Genomic DNA, 26,714 nt, shown 5'->3' with positions numbered 1-26,714 from the left:
AATGTTCCTCCACCCTTAGTCTAGATGGCTCCCAATGCTCATGTTACAAAAATTAAATGAACAATAAAAATAATACTACAGAGCCCTTATTACTTATGAATTACAAGAAATTCTGAGTTTCTATCTGTAATTCAGATTTCAGTGCAACGTCTTCATTGACTGTAAAGATGAGTTCTTTCTTCCACAACTGCCTAATGTCTGCTGCTAATTATCCTTTATCCTAGAAAACATGTCTCTTGTGATCTACAGACCCAGCAGCTTCTGTCTTGAAACTGAAGTATCTCACTCAGCTGACTTTCTGCCTATGTTTTGGTTAGAGCTGGGGGAGATTGGGTCTGAAATAAAATGGAACACCCATTGGTGCCAAAACTAGGAATATCTCACATCTCAGTATCTCTTTTTTTTTTTTTCTTTTTTCTTTTTCTGACTTTGGACTTTATTCTTTCAACAAATTGTAGATAATGGAAGAATAAATAGATTATTTAAAGAAAATGTTATCTATATATGCACTGAGGGATACAAATTTGGTGACAGAAGAGATTCAAGAACATGCTGGTATCTCAGAAGCAGTTGTCAGTTTTATTCTCTTGGATTTTATGAATGCTTAAGATCCTTCTTCATCCTCAATCTATGGAACCCCATCAGTCCCCTCCTCTGACAGCTACTGGCCCTGCAATGACAACATGCTTTCTAGTTTGACTTTCTGGGGCTAATCAGCTTCCTGGGTTTCTCAATCTCTCAAAAAACCTCAACCCTCCACCCTCGCTTGGCACCGCCCTCTCTTTCTGTGTTCCTTGGAGACTGCATTCCACAGCGTGTGTGCTAGGGGGAGGCGGAGGCAAAGTCCAGCTTCCCAAAGGAAGGCTCACCCGGAGAACACACAGGTTCACACTTGGGAGTCGCTGTGAGTTCTGTTGTTATTTTTAGATTTTCCGCCTGTGTTCTGAGTAATGCTGAGAGCCGAAAAGAGTGAACCATATTGCTGCTATTGTCTGAGGTTTGTGTATACCACAGAGGCTTATTAGAGAATTAAAAAGAAAAGAAAAGAAATTTTTCCAGGGCTAGGATCCAAGAGGGATCACCTGGAGCAGGGAAAGAAAGAGGTCCTTTTGGGGGGTGGGGGGGACAGGGTGCAGGGAAGTTGGATCCAAATCATAGAGTAAATGTAGGGTCACTAAGCAATTCAATTAACGAGCTCTTTTTTAGAGAGAAAAATAAAAATATTCAACATATCCACTTATAAAATAAAATAAAGAGTCAAAATAGAGTACTCAATTTAATAAGTGTAAGGATATTAAAAATTTCTGCAATATACCAAAGAAAAACAAGTGAAAGGAGCTAGAAGTCAATGTGGAAGAATCTAGAGGGGGAGCGGCCCGGTGGCACAGCGGTTAAGTTCAAATGTTCTGCTTCTTGGTGGCCTGGGGTTCTCCAGTTCGGATCCTGGGTGTGGACATGGCACTGCTTGGCAAAAGCCATGCTGTGGTAGGCGTCCCACGTATAAAGTAGAGGAAGATGGGCATGGATGTTAGCTCAGGGCCAGTCTTCCTCAGCAGAAAATGAGGAGGATTGGCTGTAGTTAGCTCAGGGCTAATCTTCCTCAATAAATAAATAAATAAATGGGGGGAGGGAAGACAAGGAAGAAGATGGGAGAGCTGAAGGAGAAGAGGAAAGGAACAGTTGGACCACAGGCTCCAGAGGGGTTCTGGGAGATAGAGACCATGTCCCTCATGTCCCTCAGATTGAGGTCAAATAACTCGTCTTGTTTTCTCGGCAATCTTGAGAAAATCCTCTTGGCCTTCTTTTCTTTACTTGCAAATCAAACAGATCAAATGATTTTCTGGAGTCACTTCCCTGTCCTGGTACTTTGCCCCATCTCTGAGGCCAGGAGGTGGCTTCCACACAGTGGCTGCAGCTCAGCAGATCTCCTAAAGAACTTACCTTGCTGTTTGTTTTGCTAAATGTTTAATTTTCTTGTGTATTTTTCACCCTTTCAGTATGTTTTGTAATTTATGCTTGCTGCTGACTTTACTTCTAAGGTCCTTTTTAGTTCTAGGAGTCTATGATGCTGGAGCCAAGGGCTGTGTGATTACCTGCTTCTCAGAGGTTATAGTGCCAGCCCATAGCTTTGAGGAAATGAGATACTGTGTTATTAACCAAGTAAGAGAGTCTAGAAAGCGCAATCCTGAGACTCTGTAACCATCCTGGGTACAAAATGTCAGAAGACTGTTGCCCAAACAATTGCTTCATAGGGAAGTGGCAAACTACAATTATTTCTTGCAATTACACAGCACAATGAATAGAGGTGGTGACAGCACTCGTAGTTCATGTTTGAACTCATTAAGGAACAAAAGCTTGCAGGATCACCGGAGCACGCTCATGGGGGCCAAAGAGTGCTAAAGCTTTGAGATTTATTGTGCTTGCAGGTCTCAGACTCCCGAGGCACCTTCACCTGCCTTGTCCGGTGAGTCTAATCACATTCTACGTCTTAGCCTCTCAGGTTACTTATTCACATTATTTAACGTTTGTTTACTGGAAGATATTGCCAGATAAGTGGCTGAGAAACATGAGGGTAGAATCTGTCTTGTTTTACTTCTTATTTTTTATGGAACCTAGGACAAAAGTGGCACAAAGTAAGCATACAAAACGTACTTGATTCATTAATGATCATGAACCAAATGAACAAATAAATAATTAATGAACAAATGATCAAACTGTGGTTGTGGTGTAAAGAGATATACCTGAACTGGTCTCCATGTCCTGTCTTCCCAAACCCAAATGCCTGAACCGCTGGGAGAAATTTTGGAGGAAACCTGGCACATCACCCTCATTTAACAAAACACAAAAAGGATAGATTTCAGCTTATACAGATGATAGCTGGAAGAGACCCCAAAATTTAGTTAGACCAAACTGCTCATCTTACAGAAGAAAGAAAAAAGAAAGTGTAGAATTGACATATTTGGTTAGGGTCCAACTAAGACTAGAACCAGTTAGTAGTCAATCTCCACCTTGACCATTAGAGCTCTTTACCTGTTGATGTCTGAATAATCCTTTCTTTTAACTGCTGCCTATGTCCAACCAAAGAAGCCCTGTACAAAATTCTGGGGAATATCCTATAGGCTTTCTCATTGAAATAGATCAGCATACTCCAAAAATAATAACCTCTCCCTCTGAGGAGAGACAACCAAAGGAACACTCTGAAAGTTGCTAAGAAAAAAGCAAGCTAGTTTGTGACCCCAGGACTGAAGGAACAGCACAACAGCAAAGCATCTTATAACCCTCCATTCTGCTGATGATGTACCCACACCCAGCAATTCCTCACCCCCAACCTAACAATAGAAAGCAGCCCACATAGGCTCATTCTTCATCCTGATTGAACAGGAGTCCCTCTGACAACATCAGATGAACCCCTAGTATGAGGATTGACTGGGAGCTCTGCAAACAATAACAATCTAGGTAAAGTGTGCTTCTTCTCCATGGGGCTTGTGACTCACCTCCTGTTTCAAAGACACCAGATAGCCAGGGAGCACCAGCAAGGAAGATCTTGCCACAACAAATGGCCAGGCCTGGGAAGTGCCCTTCATCCCTATAGAATGATCCTATAGGATTCAGAGATTCCTTTCTCCCATCCCAGAGACACCAGGTGGCCCTGCCTAGGGAATCTCCTTTCACCCTCTCAGGTGGCACCAGTCATGACTATTGGGACACCCAGATGCAACAGGCATCAAGCAGAACAAAATAGCAAAGCAAAAGCTCTGAAAATAAAATTTTCATTGAAACCACAGCCCACAAAATTAGGCCAGGGCCTGTGTGCTAAATCTAAATAGGATGACTGCCTGCTATAATAAAAGACTTAAATAGGACCCGGACTTTCCTAACATAATAGTCAAAATATCTATGATATTATTTAAAAACAAGACACCTGTTATACCAATAACCAGAAACATAAAAACTGAATGAGAAAAAGCGATCAACTGACAGCAGCATCGGATGAATCAGGTGTTGGAATTGTCTGACAAGGATTTTAAATCAGCCATCATATAAATGCTTCAGCAAGCAATTCCAATTCTTTTGAAACAAATGAAAAAATAGAAAATTTCAACAAAGAAATGGAAATTATAAAAGAACCAAAGGGAAATTTTAAATTTTTTAAATGCAACAACAAAAATAAAGAGCTTTCTGGACAGGCTCAGTGTTCGAGTGGAGAAGACGCAGGATAGGGTCAGTGGACTTAAGGAGAGAATAATAGAATTTACCCATTTGAACAGATTTATAGAATTTACACAATTTACCAACAGAAAATAAACTGAAAAAAAATTAACAAATTTCAGGAACCAATGGGACAATAACATAAGAACCAATATTTGTGTCATCAGAGTCACAGAGGGAGAGAACAAGGACAGTAGAGATGAAAGAACATTCTAAGAAATAATGGCTAAATGCTTCCCATATTTTGCAAGATATAAACCTACTGAGTAAAAAAAACTGAATAAATCCCAAATAAGATAAACACAAAGAAATACAGGTGAAGACACATAAAAATTAAATTCTGAAAAGTAAAGCAAAAGAAAAAAAAAAAAAACCCTTGAAATCAGCCAGAGAAAAAACGACATTAGCTGTAGGAAAACACTCATTTGAATGACAGCAGATTTCTCACCTGAAACCATGGAGACCAGGGGGGAGCAGCACGCCTTTTTCAAGTGCTGAAAGAAAAGAACTACCAACTATTAGTTCCATATCCCAGAAAACTGCAGAAATGGAAGACAAATAGACATTCTCAGACAAAGGTGAAGTAAGAGAATTTGTCACTAGCAGACCTATCTTTAAAGAGTGGCTAAGGGGGCCAGCCCGATGGCACAGCAATCAAGTTCGCACGTTCAGCTTCTCGGCGGCCTGGGGTTCACCTGTTCGGATCCCAGGTGCGGACATGGCACCACTTGGCAAGCCATGCTGTGGTAGGCGTCCCACGTATAACGTAGAGGAAGATGGGCATGGATGTTAGCTCAGGGCCAGTCTTCCTCAGCAAAAAGAGCAAGATTGGCAGTAGTTAGCTCAGGGCTAATCTTCCTCAAAAAAAAAAGAGAAAAGAGTGGCTAAAGGACGTTCTTCAAAGAGAAAATGATAAAAGAAGAAATCTTGGCTCATCCAGAAGAAATAACAATGGAAATAATAGAAATTTGGGGACATATGATAGATATCCTTCTCCTTGCTAATTTTATTTTAAAATACTGTAAGTCCACTGTTTTTTTAGACAAAATGCTATTGCACGCTTAGTAGACTACAGTATAGGGTAAATGTAACTTTTGCATGCACTGAGAAACCAAAAAAATTGTATGCCTCACTTTATTGTGATATTCAATTTATTTTGGTGGTCTGGAACCGAGTCGGCAATATTTCCGAGATATGCTTGTATTTCTTTTGAATTTCTTTTGAGACTTTTTCTTTCACCCATGGATTGCTTAGAAATGTGTTGTTTAATTTAAAAGTGCTTGGAGATTTTCCTATTGTATTTCTATTATTGATTTCTGGTTTTATTCCTTTAAGATCAGAGAACATACACTGCATTTAAATTCTTTTAAATTTGTTGAGTTGTGTTTCATGGTGCAGGATATTGTCTATTTTGGTATGGGTTTCATGAAAGCTTGAAAAAAATGTGTATCCTGCTGTTGTTTGATGGATCATTTTATGTATATCACTTGGATTTTCTTGGCAGATTTTGTTATTTAGGCCTTCTATATTCTTGCTAATTTCTGTTTAATCAACACTGTATCACTTGTTCAGTGGGGGATGTTGAAGTCCTCAGGTGTAAATGTGGATTTGTCTATTTTTTCTTTCAGCTCTATAAGTTTTTGCTTCAAGCCTTTTAAGGCTCTATTGTTTGGTGCATACATTTAGGATTGTTATGTCTTCCTGATATCTCTAGTTTTCTTTGCTCTTAAATCTACTTTATCTGGTATTATTACAGCCACTCTTGCTTATTTTTGATTAATTTTTGCATGGTATATCTTTTTTCCATTATTTTACTTTCAAACCTACTTTTGCTGTTGAATCTGAAGTGAGTCATTTGTAAACAATATATAATTGTCAGGGTTTTTTTAATCTACTCTACCAATCTCTGTCTTTTGATTGGTGTATTTAGAACATTCACATTTAAGGTAATTACAGCACTTTAAGGGAAATATATAGTACTAAGTACTTATATTAGAAAAGAGAAAAGGTATCAAATCAATCATCTAAGTTCACATGCCAAGAAACTAGAAAAAGATGAGAAAAATAAATCCAAAGCAAACAAACAGAAAGAAGTAATAACAAAGACAAAAGCAGAACTCAAAGAAACTGAGACTAAGAAACAATAGAGAAAATCAGTGAAAATAAAAGCTGATTCTTTAAAAAAAGTAAGATTGATAAAATCTCTTGCAAGAATAACAGAAATAAAAAGAGAGACCACAAATAACCAATATCAATAATGAAATGAGATATTAAACAGATCCTACAGCTATTAAGGTGTAATAAAGGAACACCACAAACAACTTTATATTGATGTTTGTGACAATTTAGAAAAAATAATCCAATTCCACAATAACCACAAGCTAGTAAACTAAGACAAAATAGATCATCTGAATTGTTCTATAACCATTGTATCTCCAGGTCCAAATGGTTTCATAAAATATTACAATGTATTGGGGCTGGCCCCGTGGCCGAGTGGTTAAGTTCGCGCGCTCCGCTGCAGGCGGCCCAGTGTTTCGTTAGTTCGAATCCTGGGCGCGGACATGGCACTGCTCATCAGACCACGCTGAGGCAGCGTCCCACATGCCACAACTAGAAGAACCCACAACGCAGAATACACAACTATGTACTGGGGGGCTTTGGGGAGAAAAAGGAAAAAATAAAATCTTGAAGAAAAAAAAAATATATTACAATGTATTTAAAGAAAAATTAAAGCTAACTTGACACAATCTCTTGTGGAAAATAGAAGAGGAAGAACACTTCCCAATTCATTATATGAGGCCAGCATTACACTGTTACCAAAATCAAAGACTGCATAAAAAATCTAAAAACTACAGATCAATAACTTTCATGAATATAAATGCAAAAACCCTCAACAAAATATTAGCATGGGCTGGCCCCATGGCCAAGCAGTTAAGTTCGTGCACTCTGCTTTGGTAGCCTGGGGTTTGCCAGTTCAGATGCTGGGTGCAGACCTACATGCCACTCATCAAGCCATGCTGTGGCAGCATCCCACATAGACGACCTAGAATGACTTACAGCTAGGATATACAACTATGTACTGGGGCTTTCAAGGAGAAAAACAAATAGAGGAAGATTGGCATCAGATGTTAGCTCAGGGCCAATCTTAAAAAAAAAAAAAGGAAGAAGAGCAGTGTAATGGAGTTATTTAAAAAAATATACATTAGCAGCTCAAATCCAATAATGTGTACAAAGAATTATATACCTTTACCAAGGGGAATTTATTCCAGGTATGAAAAATTGTTTCAATATTCAAAGATCTCCACTACACCAAAAGTTTAAAGAAGAAAAATCATATGCATGTAGCAAAAGATTCAGAAAACACTTAACAAAATCCAATACCCATACGTGATAAAACTCTTGCAGCAAAACGGGAATAGAGGCAAATTGCCTCAACTTGATAAAAAGCACATACAAAGAAACTACAGCTAACATTAAACTTAATGATGAGAGACTTAAATCTTTCCCCTAAAATTAGGAACAAGGAAAAGATGTCCCTCTTACCACTCTTACTCAACATAGTCCTAGAAATTCTAGCCACTACAATAAGGCAAGAAAAAAGAATGACAAATATAGTGGAACAGAAGGAATAAAATTGCCCCTATTTTCAGATGACATGACTATCTATATAGAAAATCCCAAGGAATCTCAAAAAGAATTCCTGTAATTGAGTGAGTTCAGCAAGGCTGTAGGATACAAGATCAACACGTAAAAATCAACCACATTTCTCTATACTAACAACGAGCACATGAAAACCAAAATTTAAAACACATGTATCACTTGTGATTGCTCAAAGAAAATAAAATACTTAAGATATACACTTTAAAAAGTATGTATAGAAAAAAAAAAGTATGTATAGGGGTCAGCCCTGTGGCTGAGTGCTTAAAGTTCCGCATACTCCACTTTGGTGGCCAGGTTTGTGGGTTCTGATCCCATGCGTGGACCCACACCACTCATCAGCCATACTGTAGCAGCAACCCACATACAAAATAGAGGAAAATTGGCACAGAAGTTAGCTCAGGGCTAATCTTCCTCAGCAAAAAACAAAAAAACCAAAAAAGTATATATAGAATCTGTATGCTGAAAATTACGAAATTCTGATGAACGAAAGAAAAGACCTAAATAAACAGAGAGATACCCTGTGTTCATGGATTGGAAAACTCAACATCGTAAAGATGTATAGCACTGGCAAAGGGATAGATCAATGGAACAGGATAGAGAACCCCAAAATAGACTCATTCACATAAATCAGCTTGTTGTGTCAGTCCCAGTCTATTGATAGTGATGCTGTGGCTGGACTGGCCCTTGTAGTTCTTATCATGATTGCAGGGCTCACTTCAGAAAACTATCAGGGAACTTTGAGGAACCAGATTAATTCTTGACGAGTCCTGGAGTGACATGCCCAATGGGCACACAGCAAGGTTTCAGGTAGAGAGAGAGTATGGACTTGGGGCTTTGCCTTGGTTATGGTCTGAGGGTGGGGTGTTCACTCTTTATTGGCTAATTTAAAGGATAAGAGTGGGAATTTAGGGCCTGGAAAGGGAGAAGCGGGGTCACTCAAGTTGTCAGTTGTCTAGGTTACTCAGGGCTTTCTGAAAGAGGCAGCTTCATTGGTGGGGGCGGCCTTATTCCTTCTCTGGTTATTTTGCTACTAGATGTGTCCTTCAGTTGGCAACATGTTTATTCAAGATAGATGTCTTGAAAAGGATGCCTTCGCAATCCAAAGCTTAAAGACAAACACTTACACTACAAGGTTCAACTGATTTCTGACAAAAGAGCAAAAGATATTCAATGGAAGAAGGATAGCCTTTCAACAGTTCATGCTGGGGCAACTGGAAATTCTTACGCAAAAAGAGAACCAAGATCTAAACTTAACACCATATATAAAAATAAATTTAAAATGGATTATGCACTGAATGTAAAGTGTAAAACTAGAAGACTTTAAGAAAAAGAAGAAAAATATTGTTCAGGCTCTAGAGCTAGGAGGAAGAGGTCTTAGACTTAAGACAAGAAACAAGAGCCGTAAAAGGAAAAATTGATACACTGGATCTTGTCCAAACTGGACACTTTTGATCTGCCAGAGACCCTGTGAAGGGGATGAAAAGACAGATTACAGACTCTGAGAAAGTATTTCCAAACCACGTATCCAACAAAAGACTAATACCTAGAATGTATTTTTTTTAAAAAATCCTCAAAACTCAGCAGTGAAAACCCCAAACAATTCCATCAGAAAATGGACATGAAACAAAAATTTTACTGAAGAGGATATACAGATGACAAATAAGCAGACGAAAAGATGTTCAATATCATTAGTCATCAGGGAAATGTAAACTAAAATCACAGTTAATTAAAAAGCCCGTGAAAATTCCCCTTTATTTTCCAGCTACCCATCTCTGTGAGGCCAGATTTTCTTCATACACTTCAATCAAAACAACGTACTATAACCGATTGAATGCACATGCAGATATATATATCTAGCCAGACATTAATTGTATTAAACCAGACATCAAAGAGGTTTGCAAAAATGCAAGAAAATGCTTCTTTTAACACTAATTTTTTGTTTTGAAAACATATCTTTTTTCATAAAAATGTTATTTATATTAGCATGTAATGATTTTATTATTGTTATTTTATTGTTAAGATGTTATGTATCTTAGAAAATATACTTAAAATTTTTCAGTTTAAATTTCTAATACAGTGAATATCATTAGAGAAATGCACATAAATGAAAGCTCTTTGAGATTGAGTAATTCTGAAGAGTGTGAGGGCTACTGAAACAGAAGCAGGCACCACTGCGCTGTGCACGTGTGCTGCATTTAACATGCTGGCCATTCTCCCCCGGTTTTCCCTTCTCCGCTCTCATCCTTCTCAGTGCCCTAACCCAATTCCTCTTCCCCTTTCCACCACCTGATTTTCTCCTAGTTTCCGTCCTTTGTTCCCTTATTATTATATCACATCTCCCAAAATGACCTCAACCACTCACATTATTTTAACAACCACCTGAATAGATGACATGAAAATTTGTGTCTGTAACCTGCTTACCTCACCAGACTCCACACCAACAAAACAAACTATCTACACCTTTGATGTTCCCTGAAAAGCTGATCTCAAATATTCTCAAACTGAGCCTGTGAGTGAATGGCACCATCACTAAGTCCTGCTCCCTGAGTCAGAAATGTGTGAGTCATCCTAAATTCCTTTCTTTCCTCTATCTCCCCTATCAATTACCAAACTTTATAATTTTTGCTTCTTACCTATTTCTGGAATTTCTCTTATTGTCCATCCCTTCATAATCTCTTACTCAGACTATTGCAAATCTTCCCATTAGGGCCTCCTGCTTTCCATCCTCAAAAAAAACATCCGTAGTTATCATCCTGAAATACAAATCTGGTAATCACTCACTCACCTGCTTAAAACCCTTCAAACTCTTCTCAGCCCCTTCATCATGGCACAGGAGGCCCTCATCACTGGGAAATTTTCCCTTCCTAATCTCATTTCCCACCTGAGTGCCCCTTCCTGCATTTTTTTGCTTTAGTGAAATGGAATTACGTGTTGTTCCAAAGACACAACCTGCATATCTCCTCCCTCTGCTGTATTGGACCCCTCCCAGACTTACCCATTTCTTGCGCTCCTACTCATCCTTCGAACCTTGAACAGATGTCTTCTCTTCTTCATCCCATCCAAACAACTCCCTTCTCTACATTTTGCTTTCACTTCTGTTAGTGCACATATCACACTGCCCTGCATACTGCAGTGGTTTGTTTTGATGTCTCTCTTCCCTCTGGCTTACCCGAGGGCTATGCTTTATTCAGTTTTGCATTCCCAACACATTGCCTGTCAATAGTAGTTTTATGAATGGGTCTGGCTACATTGGTATTCTTCTCAGGTCGGTTTTCCAGGAAACTGGCTCTGAGATGGAGATTTCTATGTACGAAGAACATGGGCAAGACGCAGTTGCTCTGAGCCACAGTGACCCCATTGGTAAACTGAGAGTGATAAAAGAATCTGCCTCAATACATGCAAAGAGATGAAAAGTAATTACAAAAATGTCTGGCCTCCATATGCAGCCCTAATAAATGGTTGTTATTATATTATAAAATAATTATAGTAATAGTCATATTAATTCTGATAAAATAATCATATTTAAATTAACTTAATGGGATTAAGAGAAACAAGCATAAATCAAAGCATATTTTGGACAATGATTACTGTGAGATAGTTTGGTTTAGCGCTTTGATATCTCAAACTTGTAGCTAGCAGGTAGAAGCTTCTAGATTCAGGCACACCTGAGTCACCACTTGGCTCTGACACTTGTTGATCTCTTTGGATGGATGACCTAATTCTATGAACCTGCTTGTCTTTACCATTGGTGAGCGCCCTTCCTGTGCCCAGCACTGTGCTAAGAACTTCACAAGCTTATCTCTGTGTTCGCCATTCATCTCAGCCTCACTTAAAAGACAACTGGAAAACTATGTCACTCAGTGTAGCATTTTTTTTATGTTAAATGTTAGTGCAAGATGGACTCCTTCAGTCTTCAGACAGAACTCACCCAAGCACAGACATGGGGCTGAAAAGCAGTTGATGGTAGGAATCTTCACCCAATCACACAACTGCCTGCCTCTGAGCCTGTTTTGAGGGGCCAATGAACTGCTCCCTCCCTCATCCTGAGGTGCCAGGTTCAACAAATAGCATGCAGTGCTTGTCGTGGATGCTTAAGATTTTCCTGCAGTACTTTCTATGGATCTGTGATTCTGTTGAAAAGCTACAGAGGTGGAGAGAAGTATGGAATGATGGGCTGATGGAAGTTGAGAGCAGGGAAATGTTTTAGTGCATCCAAGTCTAAGCTCTTAATGAAGAGAAGGAAACAGAGGCTCAGGCAGGTGAAATGCTTGGCCCAAGGTCACACAGGTGTTAGTAGTAGAACCTCGTTGGACCCCAGTTCCCCTGACTACTGCCAAACTCTGACACTTGCCCTTGTCTACTCATCAAAGACACCAGGTCCTGCCACCAGGGGCAGGCTGGCTAATGGCCCTTCCCTGCATAACATCTCCACTTGGGGTTTTCTTGCTGGATACTAACCTCACCTAAGGGTAAAAAAAGTCTTCCTGGTGCCAGGTCCAGGACTGATAGCAGAGGCTGAGATAAGATAATCCTTTGTGCATATACCTCCCTTTTCTGCAACTCTGAAGTTGGGTTCCCTGATGTTGCCGGACCCCACAAGATCTCTTCACTCACTCTCTCCTTCTCTTCACCCTGAGCCCTTGTCCAAAATCTATCCACTGTGTGCTCTGTTGATTTATCCAGAAGAGATTGGGTTTTCCTCTGAAACTAAGTTTTATTTCTGCTCATCGTGTAACTTTAGCAACAAAAGAAGTCTTATTTCCTGGATGGCCCTGGGATAAGAACTGTTTCTGAGAGGCCACATGAGCAGGAGGACCTTCACTCATCTGCTTCATAGAGATGTGCGAATGGTCCAAGCATCACCTGTCAGCGTCCCCTGGAGTATTTATAAGAGTTGTAGATTCATATCCATCTGCTAAATCTGAATCTCTTGGGCTCTGACCAGGAAATCTATATTTTAACATGCCTCCCAGGACATCCTGGTGCCTGCTGAAGTCTGAGACACACTGGTTAAATATCTCAGGTCTTGGACCAGAGTGGAATCTAGGAACAGATGGGGAAGCTGCCTGAGTTAGGAAGAGAAAGACTTTCTCATCGCATCTGCACATCCCCATCAACATATTTGCAACTCCACACACAATATTTTCTTCTTCACAGAAGAATTGGCCCATGAGATAGTTGAATTTCTAAACAGTCATAGTGATGATTCAGGTACACATGGGGAAAAATATTTCTATTTGAAACAACAACAAAGAAATTCTGGAATGTAAGCTGCTTATAGGTGGGAGCCCACCATCAGAAAAGATTTTTGTATAAAGTTGTTGTTTAGCAGGCTTAGGAACATTTTCAATTTGTAAGTCTTTAGCGAATACATAACAGAGAGCAGAGTTCTGAACACAATGATTTCCATAAAAATGCTACCTTGATTCATTCACAAAACTAGCACTCTTAGAAACATTTCTTAAAAATGTGACTTTAGAGACTGTATAATATATAGCATAGAAATCTGAACACAGTGCTTCACAGAAATAACTCAACTCTGGTTTACTCATGAACTAGCACACCTAGAAAGATCCTTTACAAATGTGTCTTTGGAGAGTGTTTAACAGTCATCGTAGAATTTGGAATGTAGTGTTTTGAAGAAAAATAATCCTATACTAATGTATTTACCTGACCAGCACAATTAGAATCAGCCTTATAAATGTGTCTTTCAAGACAGTATAACATGCAGCACTGAGCTGAATTGTTTCTCAGAAATATTACTGCCCTTATTCCCTCATACACCATGCACTCTTAGAAACATATTTATAAATGTGTCTCTGGAGAATGTACGATATGTAGCACATAGTGGTGGAAACAAGTTTTTAAAGAAAAAACTCTCCTGATTTTTAACTCAATTAGAACTCTTAGAAATATCTTCTATAAATGTGTTTGACAAAATTTTACAATCCATTTCAAATCAGGGAACATTTATTGAGTACCTAATATGTGATATATTTGTATATTAGATTTACGCAAGGAAGAAATGTAAATAAAATAAGGAATCTACACTCTAGGAGTTCACAGTCTAGTGAAAATAGTAATGACCTAGTTTTATGAGGCAAAATAATTTCATTTTCATAAAATTTTCTTTCCTAAGCCTTCTGCAAAGTACTGTTCCTCTACTGGGGGCCATTTTGCACCCCATGGACATTTGGCAATACGGAGACATTTTGGGTTGTCACAACTGAAGTTGAAGTGTGCTAGTAGCAGTTGGTGGAGACAGGTCAGGGATGCTGCTAAACATTCTGTGATGCACAGGACAGCCCCCCAAGGCAAAAAAAATCATCAAGGCCTCTTTTTGGGTTCCTGGAACTAATTCTAATGTTTGTATATGTGGGCTTCCCCACACCAACAAGCAATTCTTGGACACCAGCAGGATGTCTAAGAATTCAACTCAATTCTGAAACTGTCTACCTGGAGATAGTGTCTAGCCCACAAGTTAAGGGCTCAGTCTTACAAGACTGTCTCCATTCCACTTCAGAAGCTAATTGAAAGTCCAGGTTGTCACCTGTCCTTCTGACTTATTGGCTTTGAATCAATCATTTTCACAACCCGTCCTCAAGCACAATTAATTTGCTAGAGTGGCTCACAGAACTCAAGGAAACAGTTACTTACATTTACCAGTTTATTAAATGATGTGATAAAGGATAGAGATGTGAACATCCAGATGGAAGAGATGCATAGGGAAAGGTATGTGGGAAGGAGCATGAAGCTTCCATGCCCTCACCACTCTCCCAGCACCCCAATGTGTTCACCAACCTGGAAGTTCTCCAGCCCTGTCCTTTTGAGTTTTTATGGTGGCTTTATTACATAGGCATGATTGATTAAATCATTGGCCATAGGTGATTGATTCAACCTTCATCCCTTCTCCCCTCCCCAGAAAGTTCCAACCCTCTCATCACATGGTTGGTTCCCCTGACAACCAGCCCCCATCCTTAGGAGTAGTCCAAAAGTCACCTCATTAACATAACGAAGATATCTTTAAAGCTCTCATCACTTAGGAAATTCCAAGGGTTCTAGTAGCTCTGTGCCAGAAATGAATGAAGACCGAATATATATTTCTTATTATAAATTATAATATTAAAAGTCCAAAATGTCAATGTTATGGTTGACAAACCCTACTCTAAACTAAACAAACCAAAAAACAAAGAAAGGTTTGGTATATTATTCTAAAGGAGAGCTTTAGAAACTTCTGTCTGGATATATGGGAAGTCTTCACCAAACATTTCTTGCATACACCCTTTTCTTACACTAAATATTTGACCATCACAAGGCAGGAGCCATTGATCACAGAGATCATATCTTACATGATTATGCCACCAAGGAGTGTGACAGGGCTTCAGGTCACAATACACTTTGGCAATAACCACATCTCGATGGCTGTTCAAAATGACGTATGAATCTTGCCTTTAAGAAACTTAAGTTTAACTGGGAAACTAAACCTATTCAATTGAACTATTAGAGGACAATCCAATGGAAGAATGACGATGCATCTGTAGTTCAAATAAAAGGACAGGGGTGGGTTTGAGCAGGAAGAAGAATTTCCCAGAGAAGGTTGAACATAAAATAGATGTTTAAGTATATTTGAGGTAAAAACATCAATATCAGGGAAGAAGCACGAAGGTCATCTGTTAACCTCCCAAGCTTTAGGTATGGATCTAACAGATTTAATTTGGGTTTAATACTTACATTAACAGAGAATGAGATGAGCTCACTTTTTAATGTTTAAAGGTTGAAAGGCCAGGAAATGTGTATAAACAATTTCAAAAGCTTCTGACTGAACTAAATAAACCTCCTGATGCCTGTAAGCTGAGCATCGCCAACACATTCTGTGGAGAAAACAAGTATCAATTTCATCGGGTAAGTTTCACCCGGCCTACCACACCTTTAATCTGCATCTTGGGTCCTCTGTCTCCAATGACCAAATGGGGAAAAGTGAAGCAGATGAGCCTGGCTGAACCACAAGGGGAGTATTTACTCACGGTGCATCAGGCTCCTTTACCATGACTCTACCCACTGGAGTGTCCCAGAGCCTGACAATCCACCAGTGAAGTGTGGGTTTAGGGATTACTTTATGATCAAAGAGGAGATTGAGTAGCAGAGTAAGTCATGAGATGCCACACATAATCTGACACCACTCAGTCACATAGTGTGAATTTTGAAGGGCGGTGACCCAGGAAACAGTTAGTGGGATACTGATGGTATGGGCAGACTTGATGAGTCTCTGAGGAAAGCTGAGGGAAGTACCAGGGAATACTGAATGCCCAGGATGGAAGATATAAGGAAGGTCAGAACCTTAAGAGTGGATGTTACCAGTGAGGAGTCCTGGAAGCACATGATCTCCTTCAGGACAACAAGCTTTGCAGTTTGCAACCCACAGCCTCTTCTGCCCGTGCTTTTATCCAGATGTTATTGCTCTTTAGAGATCTCATTCTTGTGCCAATGTGCACTTCCATTTCACATGACCCACAAGCACCTATACAAAAAATATGCACAGGCAGGAAAAAGCAGATTTCTTCAGGACCAGGAATCCTATACTATATTTGGTCATGATCGAAAATAATTTAACTTGGTAGTACATAGTTACTGGTAAATTACTCTTAATTTCTTAGTACATTGATTTTCATATGTTGATCTATCCTTGCATTTCAGAAATAAATCCTGCTAGGTCATGATGTATAATCCTTTTAGTATGCTACTAAATTCAGTTTGTTTTTTTAATGAGGAATTTTGTATCAATATTTAAAGAGATGCAGGTCTGCAGTTTTCTTTTTGTAGCATCTATCTGGCTTTGATATCACGGTAACGCTGTCCTCATAGAAATGAGTTAGGAAGTGCCCCCTCCTCTCCAATTTTTTGAAGCGTTTGAGAAGGTCTGGTGCTAAGTTTTTAAATGTGTGATAGAATTCACCAGTGAAGCTATGACCCAGAGCTTTTCTTTGTTGGGAGAAACCATGACATTTTAGTGAATATGATATAAGACCACATTCCTTTTTGCAATCATGTTACCGGAACATTGGGTTCTTATTGTCCCCCAGGATAGAAATCAACATAGACAACAAACAAGAGTAGAAAAGTAAGTTTATTAGCTTGTGCACAGGAGAGGCACAAGGGAGCAGGGGCATAAAGGAAAGGGGCAGGTGACTGACTCACTAGGGAGCGGGATTGGGAGGCTTTTATTAGGCAAAGGCTGGGGAGGAGCGCCTTGTCACGGCACGTAGAGGGGAGACTTTCCTTGTGCCTGTGCTGTTGTCCAACATGCCACCTCTTGTGATGTGTTTATTATTAGTATGCTAGCTCTCCACCCCTGGGTGTGATTTTTACTATGCTAATGGGGCCAGGGTCACCTTCAGTGGACTCCTGGGTGCTGGGGCGCATGCATGAGCCCAGGAAAGTCCCGAGGCTGTGGAATGTGGATCTTGGTAGACTCTATTTGATTCTCCTAGCCCCAGATTGGTTAGGGCCAATCTTATTAGTGCTTTATCTTTTCAGGCCCGAGGACTTGCAGATGGCCTCGTCTCATTAGGCTGGTTCCTGTCTCATTCCCTCCTGGAAATTTTGTCCTCCTTAATTTTAAGGATCATGGGTGAAGATCTCTTCTTCTGAAGCTACTTCCTGCTGACAGGGGCCATTGAGAAGGGAGTCCTATATCCAGGAGAAGTAAAAATCATTTTTAGCTTGTTGCAGGGTCCAGTAGGAATGAGAGTGAGGACCAGGTGGGTCGGCCATTGGAAGTGGCTGGAATCCTTGTATGACCATCAGTTTAATGTGGGATTGTTGGATCCTAGAGGACAATAAGGTAAAAAAGACAGGGACCAAAAATTAATAGGAGCAGCATGATTACCAGGGGTCCCAACAAGGGAAGGAACCAGGTGAGGGATGCGAGAGTACCCTTGATCAGTGTCCATGCCTGATTGGGGTCTGTTCCTTGGTTATATCAGTGAAGCGAGGATGTTTGTTCATAGATTGCCTGAATGTTGGTCTCATCTTTTCCTGAATTATTAACACAAGTCATTTTTAGAGAAAGAAAAAAGGAAAAGTCAGGTTAATGGTGGCAGCAAATTGTAAACCAGTTTCTGAGTCCAGGGAACAGCCAGCCAAAAAGAGTGGAAGCATTTTTTGTAGTTTGAAATGTCTCTCATGATGTCATCTAGTGTCCAGGTATCTTTCTGAGTGACTTATACAGCAACAGACATGACTCTCTCTTAAGTTTGCATCAAGTTGCCCATCTTCACTCTGCAGGGCTTCACAAAAAGGGCAGGTTCAGTTCTCAATGATTTCAAATGAAAATGATGGGGAAAAAAATTGAAAACATTAGTTTGGGGATTTGTAGCCAGATGTTTCAGGAGACTAGAAGAATTCAGGATTGAGTTCAGTTAACAGATATAAAACAAAAACCTCAAAGACAATTATCAGAACTAGAACACAATATCCATCAATGGATACTATAGTTTCTATTGAAATATAATTTTTCTCTAAAATCACCCTCATTTTTACCAAAGATAGCCAAATTAAAACTAACTGGCTTACAAAATAAGTCTAGTTTCAATACATTTGGCCCCAAAATTTACATAAGTACAGCAAGAATAGCAATTGATCATATAGGCTCTTTTAAATCTGCTTTGCAGGAACTTTTTTTTAAGGAATCTCAGATTGAAATTTAAAGCCCCCTTGAGGCCAGGAAAGCCAAGCCAAGTGTTTGTCATCAGGCTTCACCTGCAATACCTTAGATTTGGGTGAATTCCTCCCTTCTCTTGAAGTTTCCCAAAATATTTCAAGGTTCCAGGCACCTGCTAGATAAGTGACCTTCCTTACTTATCCGGTTTGCTGGAACTCTGTAAACAAGGTACCAGGCCAATATTTCCAAGTGGTTTCATTCCATAAAATCAAGCTTTATTCCTCAAAATCTGTCTTGTCATATCTGAGTCTGTGTGTTTCTCTGAAATATGACATTCTAGTCAAAGCCTTGGTAATATAACCAATGTTTCCAATTGTGTCCTGTTATAAGAGAACAGGTTCTTATCAAACTTATGCAAATAACTATATTGACATGAAAACAATGCTCACTCACTCGAGTTTCCAAGTTCTGGAGAGATCAAGTAGGGACAAAAAGATAAATGCTTCAATTCTGCTCAAAGGTATAATTTACTAAATTGTTGTAAGTCACAACTTAAGAGAAAAGAGAAAGTTTTCTTTAAATATGAAAAAACAAAACAAAATATCAACAGAATCAGCAATATCTCAAACAAAAAGTCATGTAAATTACAATCATCCTCATCAGTTCACTTAGTCCTGTATAATAGATTCTTGATCTTAATTTTCTGGTAGCAGTTTCATGAAGTCATCAGTTTTTGTGTTAGAGTTCTGTAATTTCTTATCCAGTTCAGTTTTATAATCTGAACGTTTATCATAAACCTGTATGCTAGAGTAAGTATCAGAGTCCTTTCCATGAATCTCTCTGAAGATGAAACATATTTGCAAAAGCAAAAAGCAGCAGAGTAAAACAGCAACTACCTACAAATGACAAAAGACTCAGAAGGGCAATTGACAAAGAAACTTGGTTACTTCTGTGACTTACAACACTTCAAGATAATAACTGGAATTATGGTTCACAGCCCGGACAGAGAATTTTAGGAATGTTATATAGTTTTAAAACGTTTACATCAATAGCATTTATCCACTTAATACCACCTAAGAAGGTTTATCATCACTTATTTGACAATGCTTCCCATGTAATTTAACATACTAAGTAAGCCTAATAAGTTTAGTATCTTCCTCCTTATAGGAAGAGAAAGAGAGAACAAATTTCTTTGAGAAGTCTCGGGGGCCCTCTTAAAATCCTCAGAGAAATTGTCTTCCTTCTTCCAGGTCAAAAGAGATTTTATTCAGGATTTGAATATTTTGGGGGTGAGGGAGAAGCTTGTTAAAAATATCAAAAGGTTTTAAAACACTTGGTCAAGTAAGAAACAGTGCTCACTGTGAAGCAATGCTCAGTTATCGATTCATTCAAAGTGACAGGTAAACCTACTCAAAAGTAAAATCTTTTATAACCTCTTTATCAAGAGCAGACTAAGAGTTTAAGAAAATTATCCCTTTTAAAAGAAAGTAAGCCAAATTTTAATTTCTGTGATAGCTTATTTTTTATGTTAACTCTTATTTACATATATTAATTAGAATTTTTAACCCTTACAAACCTTAGTGAAAACTAAAAACCAAGCAATTATGAACTATCTTTTACATTAGCATTCTGTAGTTTGGCAAATTTATAAATACTTTTTATAATTTCTAGAAACATGCTACTTCACAGAAGAATCCTTTAATAAAATACAAGGCATATTTACTAATAGGTCCAAACAACTTTTTGTTTCTCTGTAATAAGCCAAAAGTAGATAAACTAAGACATATTTAGCAATAATGTTTCAGTGACCTAGATACTCAGTGAATTTTTATTACTTAATTTTTCCTAAGAAAATTTCGAAGTTTCAAGTTACCAGAAAGATTTTGGAAGTTATTTTAAAATACATATGGCATAACACATAATTAATGTTTTTTTTTTTTTGAGGAAGATTAGCCCTGAGCTAACTACTTCCAGTCCTCCTCTTTTTGCTGAGGAAGCCTGGCCCTGAGCTAACATCGTGCCCATCTTCCTCTACTTTATACATGGGATGCCTACCACAGCATGGCATGCCAAGTGGTGCCATGTCCGCACCCGGGATCCAAACCAGCGAACCCCAGGCCACTGAGAAGCGGAACATGCGAATTTAACTGCTGCGCCACCAGGCCAGCCCCCCATAATTATTGTTAAAAAATTCGCCCAACACTTTTATCTTTTCACATCTATTTAGTTTACTCATTTCCAATAATTATTTAGATTGCCTACAGAACTTCATGAGACACTAGATAAAATCAGTTATCATTCTGTGCTATTATTTTGCTGACTAGTTTGTAAAAGGGATAACATGGGTTTCTTTGACTAGTAAACTCAAGCTGTATGCCTGCATCATATCAGTGCTGATAACTCTAAGGACATGTCCATTTTAACGAAACCAACAAACTTAAATAAGCTTTCAGTTACCAAAGATTAATTTATATCATGCTAACTTAAAAGACATTTGGGTTAATATTTCCATTTAGAAATAATTTAGGTAAGTGCTTATTTTAAGTGAATTAAACAGAGCTCTTAATTTTTGGCCATACCACCCTGAGATAAAAATATCACACACATATAACACACACAAAGACACACATACATACATACATAGAGACTCCACAGCATTTGTTTTAAAATTACTGTCATGAATCATGTACAGTAATGCACTAGTTATGAATAAAAATTGTGTTTTAAGACTTTTTACAAATACTTGTGGAGAAGACATTTAAGATGCTAGATTTCTTCCCAAGGGCACTCTTATGGCTGTTTTTCTTGCTTTGTTCTTTTTTTTTTTTTCCTTCAGTCCTAGGAATTAATGATGAGCTAGATAACAGTTCCTGGAGAGGCAAGATGGTAATCCTTTTTGAGATAAAGGAACTTAGTGGAATCTGAACAGACCCTAGAGTTGCTTTTCCAGTCTTAAAAGGATTTCCTAAGGACAATTGCTCTTGATTTCTTAGAAATTGGGTTGTAACTCAATTGACATTATAGGTTGATCTACCTGTCCAACTATATCATAAAGGCACAGGGAAACCACCCAAGTTTTCTGCAAGATGGAGTTTCTGGGGCATAACCCATCCAATTGAAAGTGTTTCCAGTTGGTTAAAATGCACCTAAGGGGTGAGTCTCCAGGGATGCTTGGGGCATTCCCCATGGCAGTAAAGCTCATGTCCAACTGACAGCAGCCCAAGAAGAGTGCAGAGCCTCACTGCAGGCATCAATATAGTGATAAGATTTAGTCAAATCCCACTCAGCCTAGGCACTTAGGCCCTGAGCCAGCACAAGGCAAGCCAGGGAGGCAAAAGGCAAAGGGCTGGAGTAGGCCAGGGCCCAGGGCTCCCAGCACCAGTGTTGAGAGTTAAGTCCCTGGAGGAAAGTTTTTTCAAGTTTTTGATTTTACAGAAGGTCCAGGTTCTGCTCAGGTCCAGCCCGAGCTTAATTTTGACTCGGTGACAACAGAGGAGGTAACAAATGAAACAGACAAAGAAGAGAAAGAGGTAGTAAGGCCTCATCCTCATGGCCTCTTCCCAAGAGTTATCAAGATAAGAGTCATGCAAACAATTCCCAGGCAAGAGAGTTTACAGAATAACTTACAGATCTCCTGTCCCCATAACTGACTCAGTAGGCACCTAAAATACTCAACGGGTTCTTGACAGGAGACAAAACTGGATTCCAGAGAGCTCCCAGGGGTGGAACACAGATTCTCCAAAACCAGCAGAAGGAGAGATCCCAGGGATGGAAGGTGGACTCTCCAAGGCCAGAGGCTGCAGACTTGTCAGTCAAAGGACTGACCTAGGAGGCCACCTAGAATCACACCAAGTGCCCAAAAACCAGACAAGAGCTCCCAGGGGTGGAACGTGGACTCTCCGAAATAAAAAAAATAAACAGATTGTCGGGCTAATGACTGACCCAAGGGCTCACAGTGCCCCTGAAAACAGAGGAGAGAAGATTCTCCTAAAGAGGATGAAAGAGAGAGAAGGAAAAGGAGGAGACTTTAAGAAAGTTGGTTGGACTGGAAGGTGTCTGCTCCCAGGCCTTGATCTGACTTACCAAACGCTGGAGGATGAAACAAGGGTTCAGCTGTGGCCGCTTATGTCCACAGTCAGGCAGCCAGGCCAGTCCAGTGCCAGCCCATCCAGTCTTCAACCAGGACTTGAGAACGTCCCACCCTGTCTTGTCCCTTCGTGGTCTCCAAGAATGTTACCAGCACATTGGGTGCTTATTGTCCCTCAGGATAGATATCAAGTGAGACAACAAACAGGAGTAGAAAAGTAAAAGTTTATTAGCTTGTGCACAGAAGATGCACAAGGAAGCCAGTGAGCAAATGGAAGGGGCAGGTGACCAGCTCATTAGGGAGAGGGATTGTGGGCTTTTATCAGGCAAAGGCTGGGGAGGAGCACCTTGTCAGGGCACGTAGAAGCAGGGCTTTCCTTGTGCCTACACTGGTGTTCAACATGCCACCTCATGTGACCCATGTATCTTTAGCATGCTATCTCTCCACCCCTGGTGTGATTTTTACTATGCTAGTGGGGCTAGAGTCACCTTCAGTGGACTCCTGGGTGCTAGAGCACATGCATAAGGCCAGGAAAGTCCTGAGGCTGTGGAATGTGATTCTTCGTGGCCTCTATGTGATTCTCCTAGCCTGCCAGATTGGTTAGGGCCAATCTTGTTAGGGCCTTATCTTGTTAGGCCTGGGGCCTTGCTGATGGCCTTGTCTCATTAGTCTGGTTCCTGTTTCATTCAGATGAAATGTCAGTGTATCCAGAGCACATTCATTCTGGAGGCTAAGCTGTTAATCTCACTGGAGTACTTTTTTAAGTTAATTTTTATTGAGATTATGATAGTTTACAACCTTGTGAAATTTCAGTTGTACATTATTGTCTGTCAGTCATGTTGTAGGTGCACCCCTTCAACCTTTGTGTCCACCCCCAACCCCATCTTTCCCCTGGTAACCACTAATCTGTTCTCTTTGTCTATATGTTTAACGTCCTCATACGAGTGGAGTCATACAGAGATTGTCCTTCTCTATCTGGCTTATTTCACTTAACATAATTCCCTCAAGGTCCATCCATGTTGTTGCGAATGGGATGATTTTATTCTTTTTTATGGCTGACTAGTATTCCATTGTATATATATACACCATATCTTCTTTATCCAATCATCAGTTGTTGGGCACTTAGGATGGGCTACTGTAAATAATGCTGCAATGAACACTGGGGTGCATGAGACTTTTGGAATTGCTGACTTCAAGTTCTTTGGATAAATAGCCAGTAGTGGGATGCCTGGGTCATATGGTATTACTATTTTTAATTTTTTGAGAAATTTCCATACTGTTTTCCATAGTGGCTGCACCAATTTGCATTCCCACCAGCAGTGTATGAGGGTTCCTTTTTCTCCACAACCACTCCAACATTTGTTATTTTTTGTTTTGGTTATTTTTGCCATTCTAATGGATGTAAGGTGATATCTTAGTGTAGTTTTGATTTGCATTTCCCTGATGATCAGTGATGATGAGCATCTTTTCATGTGCCTATTGGTCATCTGTATATCTTCTTTGGAGAAATGTCTGTTCATGTCTCCTGCCCATTTTTTGATTGGGTTGTTTGAATTTTTGTGGTCTAGTTGTGTGGGTCCTTTGCATGTTATGGATATTAACCCTTTGTTGGATATATGACTTGCAAACATTTTTTTCCAAGTTAGTGGCTTTTTTTGTTTCAATCCTGTTTTCTTTTACCTTGAAGAAGCTCTTTAGTCTGATGAAGTCCCATTTGTTTATTCTTTCTATTATTTCCCTTGTCTGAGAAGACATTGTGTCTGAAAAGATCCTTTTAATACTGATGTCAAAGAGTGTACTGCCTACATTTTCTTCTAGAAGCCTTATGGTTTCAGGTCTTACCTTTAGGTCTTTGATACACTTTGAGTTTATTTTTGTGAATAATGAAAAAGAATGGTCAATTTTCATTCTTTTACATCTGGCTTTCCAGTTTTCCCAGCACCATTTGTTGAAAAGACTTTCTTTCCTCCATTGTATGCCCTCAGCTCCTTTGTCGAAGATTAGCTGTCCATAGATGTGTTGTTTTATTTCTGGGCTTTCCATTCTGTTCCATTGAACTGTGCACCTGTTTTTGTACCAGTACCATGCTGTTTTGATTACTGTAGCTTTGTAGTATGTTTTGAACTCAGGGATTGTGATGGCTCCAGCTTAGTTCTTTTTCCTCAGGATTACTTTAGCAATATGGGGTCTTTTGTTACCCCATATGAATTTTAGGATTCTTTGTTCTATTTCTGTAAAGTATGTCATTGGGATTCTGATTGGGATTGCATTGAATCTGTAGATTGCTTTAGGTAGTATGGACATTTTAACTATGTTTATTCCTCTAATCCACATGCATGGAATATCTTTCCATCTCTTTGTGTCATCATCAATTTCTTTCAGGAAAGTCTTGTAGTTTTCGTCGTATAGGTCTTGCACGTCATTAGTTAAATTCACCCCAAGATATTTTATTCTTTATGTTGCAATTGTGAATGGTATTGTGTTCTTGAGTTCTTTTTCTGTTAGTTTGTTATTAGAGTATAGAAATGCTTCTGATTTATGTAAGTTGATTTTATACCCTGCAACTTTGCTGTAGTTGTTGATTATTTCTAAAAGTTTTCCAATGGATTCTTTGGGGTTTTCTATATATAAGATCATGTTGTCTACAAACAGCAAGAGTTTCACTTCTTCCCTCCCTATTTGGATCCCTTGTATTCCTTTCTCTTGCCTAATTGCTCTGGCCAAAACCTCCAGTACCATGTTGAATAAGAGTGGTGGTAGAGGGCATCCCTGTCTCGTTCCTGTTCTCAGGGGGATGGCCTTCAGTTTTTGCCCATTGAGTATGATATTGGCTGTGGATTTGTCATATATGGGCTTTATTATGTTGAGGTCATTTCCGTCTATCCCATTTTGTTCAAAGTTTTTATCATAAATGCTGTTGGATCATGTCAAATGCTTTCTCTGCATCTATTGAGATGATCATGTGGATTTTATTTCTCAATTTGTTGATGGGGTGTATCACGTTGATTGATTTGCGGATGTTGAACCATCCCTGTGTCCCTGGAATGAATCCCATTTGATCGCGATGTATGATCCTTTTGATGTATTGCTGAATTCATGTTGCCAAAATTTTGTTGAGGATGTTTGCATCTATATTCATCAGCGATATTGGCCTGTACTTCTCCTTTTTCATGCTATCCTTGTCAGGCTTTGGTATCAGAATGATGTTAGCCTTGTAGAATGTGTTGGGAAGTGTTCCATCCTCCTTCATTTTTTGGAATAGCTTGAAAAGGATAGGTATTAAATCATCTCTGAAAGTTTGGTAGAATTCCTCAGGAAAGCTCTCTGGACCTGGGGCTTTATTCTTTGGGATGCTTTTGATTGCTGTTTCAATCTTTTTCCTTGTGATTGGTCTGTTCAGATTTCTGCTTCGTCTTGACTTAGCTTTGGGAGATTGCAAGAGTCTAAGAATCTACCCCTTTCCTCTAGGTTATCTTTTTTCTTGGCATATAGTTTTTCGTAGTATTTTCTTATAATCCATTGTATCTCTGTGGAGTCTGTTGTTATTTCTGCTCTTTCATTTCTGATTTTGTTTATTTGAGCTTTCTCTTGTTTTTCTTTGAAAGTCTGGCTAGGGGTTTGTCAATTTTATTCATCTTCTCAAACAACCAGCTCTTTGTTTCATTGATCCTTTCTATTGCCTTTTTTGTTTCAATAGCATTTATTTCCGCTCTGATATTTATTATTTCTCTCCTTCTGTTGAATTTGGGCTGTGTTTGTTCTTCTTTCTCTAATTCAGTTAGGTGTAATTTGAGATTGCTTATTTGGGATTTTTCTTGTTTGTTAAGGTTGCCTGTATTGTGATGAATTTCCCTCTTAATATAGCTTTTGCTGTATTCCATATGAGTTGGTATGGCATGTTATCATTTTCATTTGTCTCCAAATATTTTTTGATTTCTTCTTTAATTTCTTCAATGATCCATTGCTTGTTCAATAGCACATTGTTTAGTCTCCATATCTTTGTCCCTTTCTCAGCTTTTTTCTTGTAATTAATTTCTAGCCTTACAGCGTTATGATTGGAGAAGATGCTTGTTATTATTTCAATTTTTTTAAATTTGT

The 26,714-nt window shown here is 39.1% G+C and overlaps 1 protein-coding gene across 7 annotated transcripts in view; it reads left to right on the top strand.

Moving 5' to 3' along the window:
- The first annotated feature begins 774 nt into the window (after positions 1 to 774).
- The window catches only part of LOC100051371 (serpin B4), a 64,023-nt gene continuing 38,083 nt past the window's right edge, over positions 775 to 26,714 (top strand). For 3 of the 7 annotated variants that reach the window (XM_014727876.3, XM_001491507.5, XM_023647942.2), the window contains exon 1: positions 775 to 904. The gene's annotated coding sequence lies outside the window, so the exon portion shown is untranslated. The remainder of the gene's footprint in view (positions 905 to 26,714) is intronic. The other 4 variants (XM_070275814.1, XM_070275811.1, XM_070275812.1 and 1 more) reach the window with 3 other exon arrangements.

Source organism: Equus caballus, chromosome 8 (genome assembly GCF_041296265.1).
Source record: "Equus caballus isolate H_3958 breed thoroughbred chromosome 8, TB-T2T, whole genome shotgun sequence".
In the NCBI taxonomy this organism is placed as follows: domain Eukaryota; kingdom Metazoa; phylum Chordata; class Mammalia; order Perissodactyla; family Equidae; genus Equus; species Equus caballus.
Note: the sequence above shows the minus strand (reverse complement) of the source record. Positions and strands in the feature narration are given on the sequence as shown.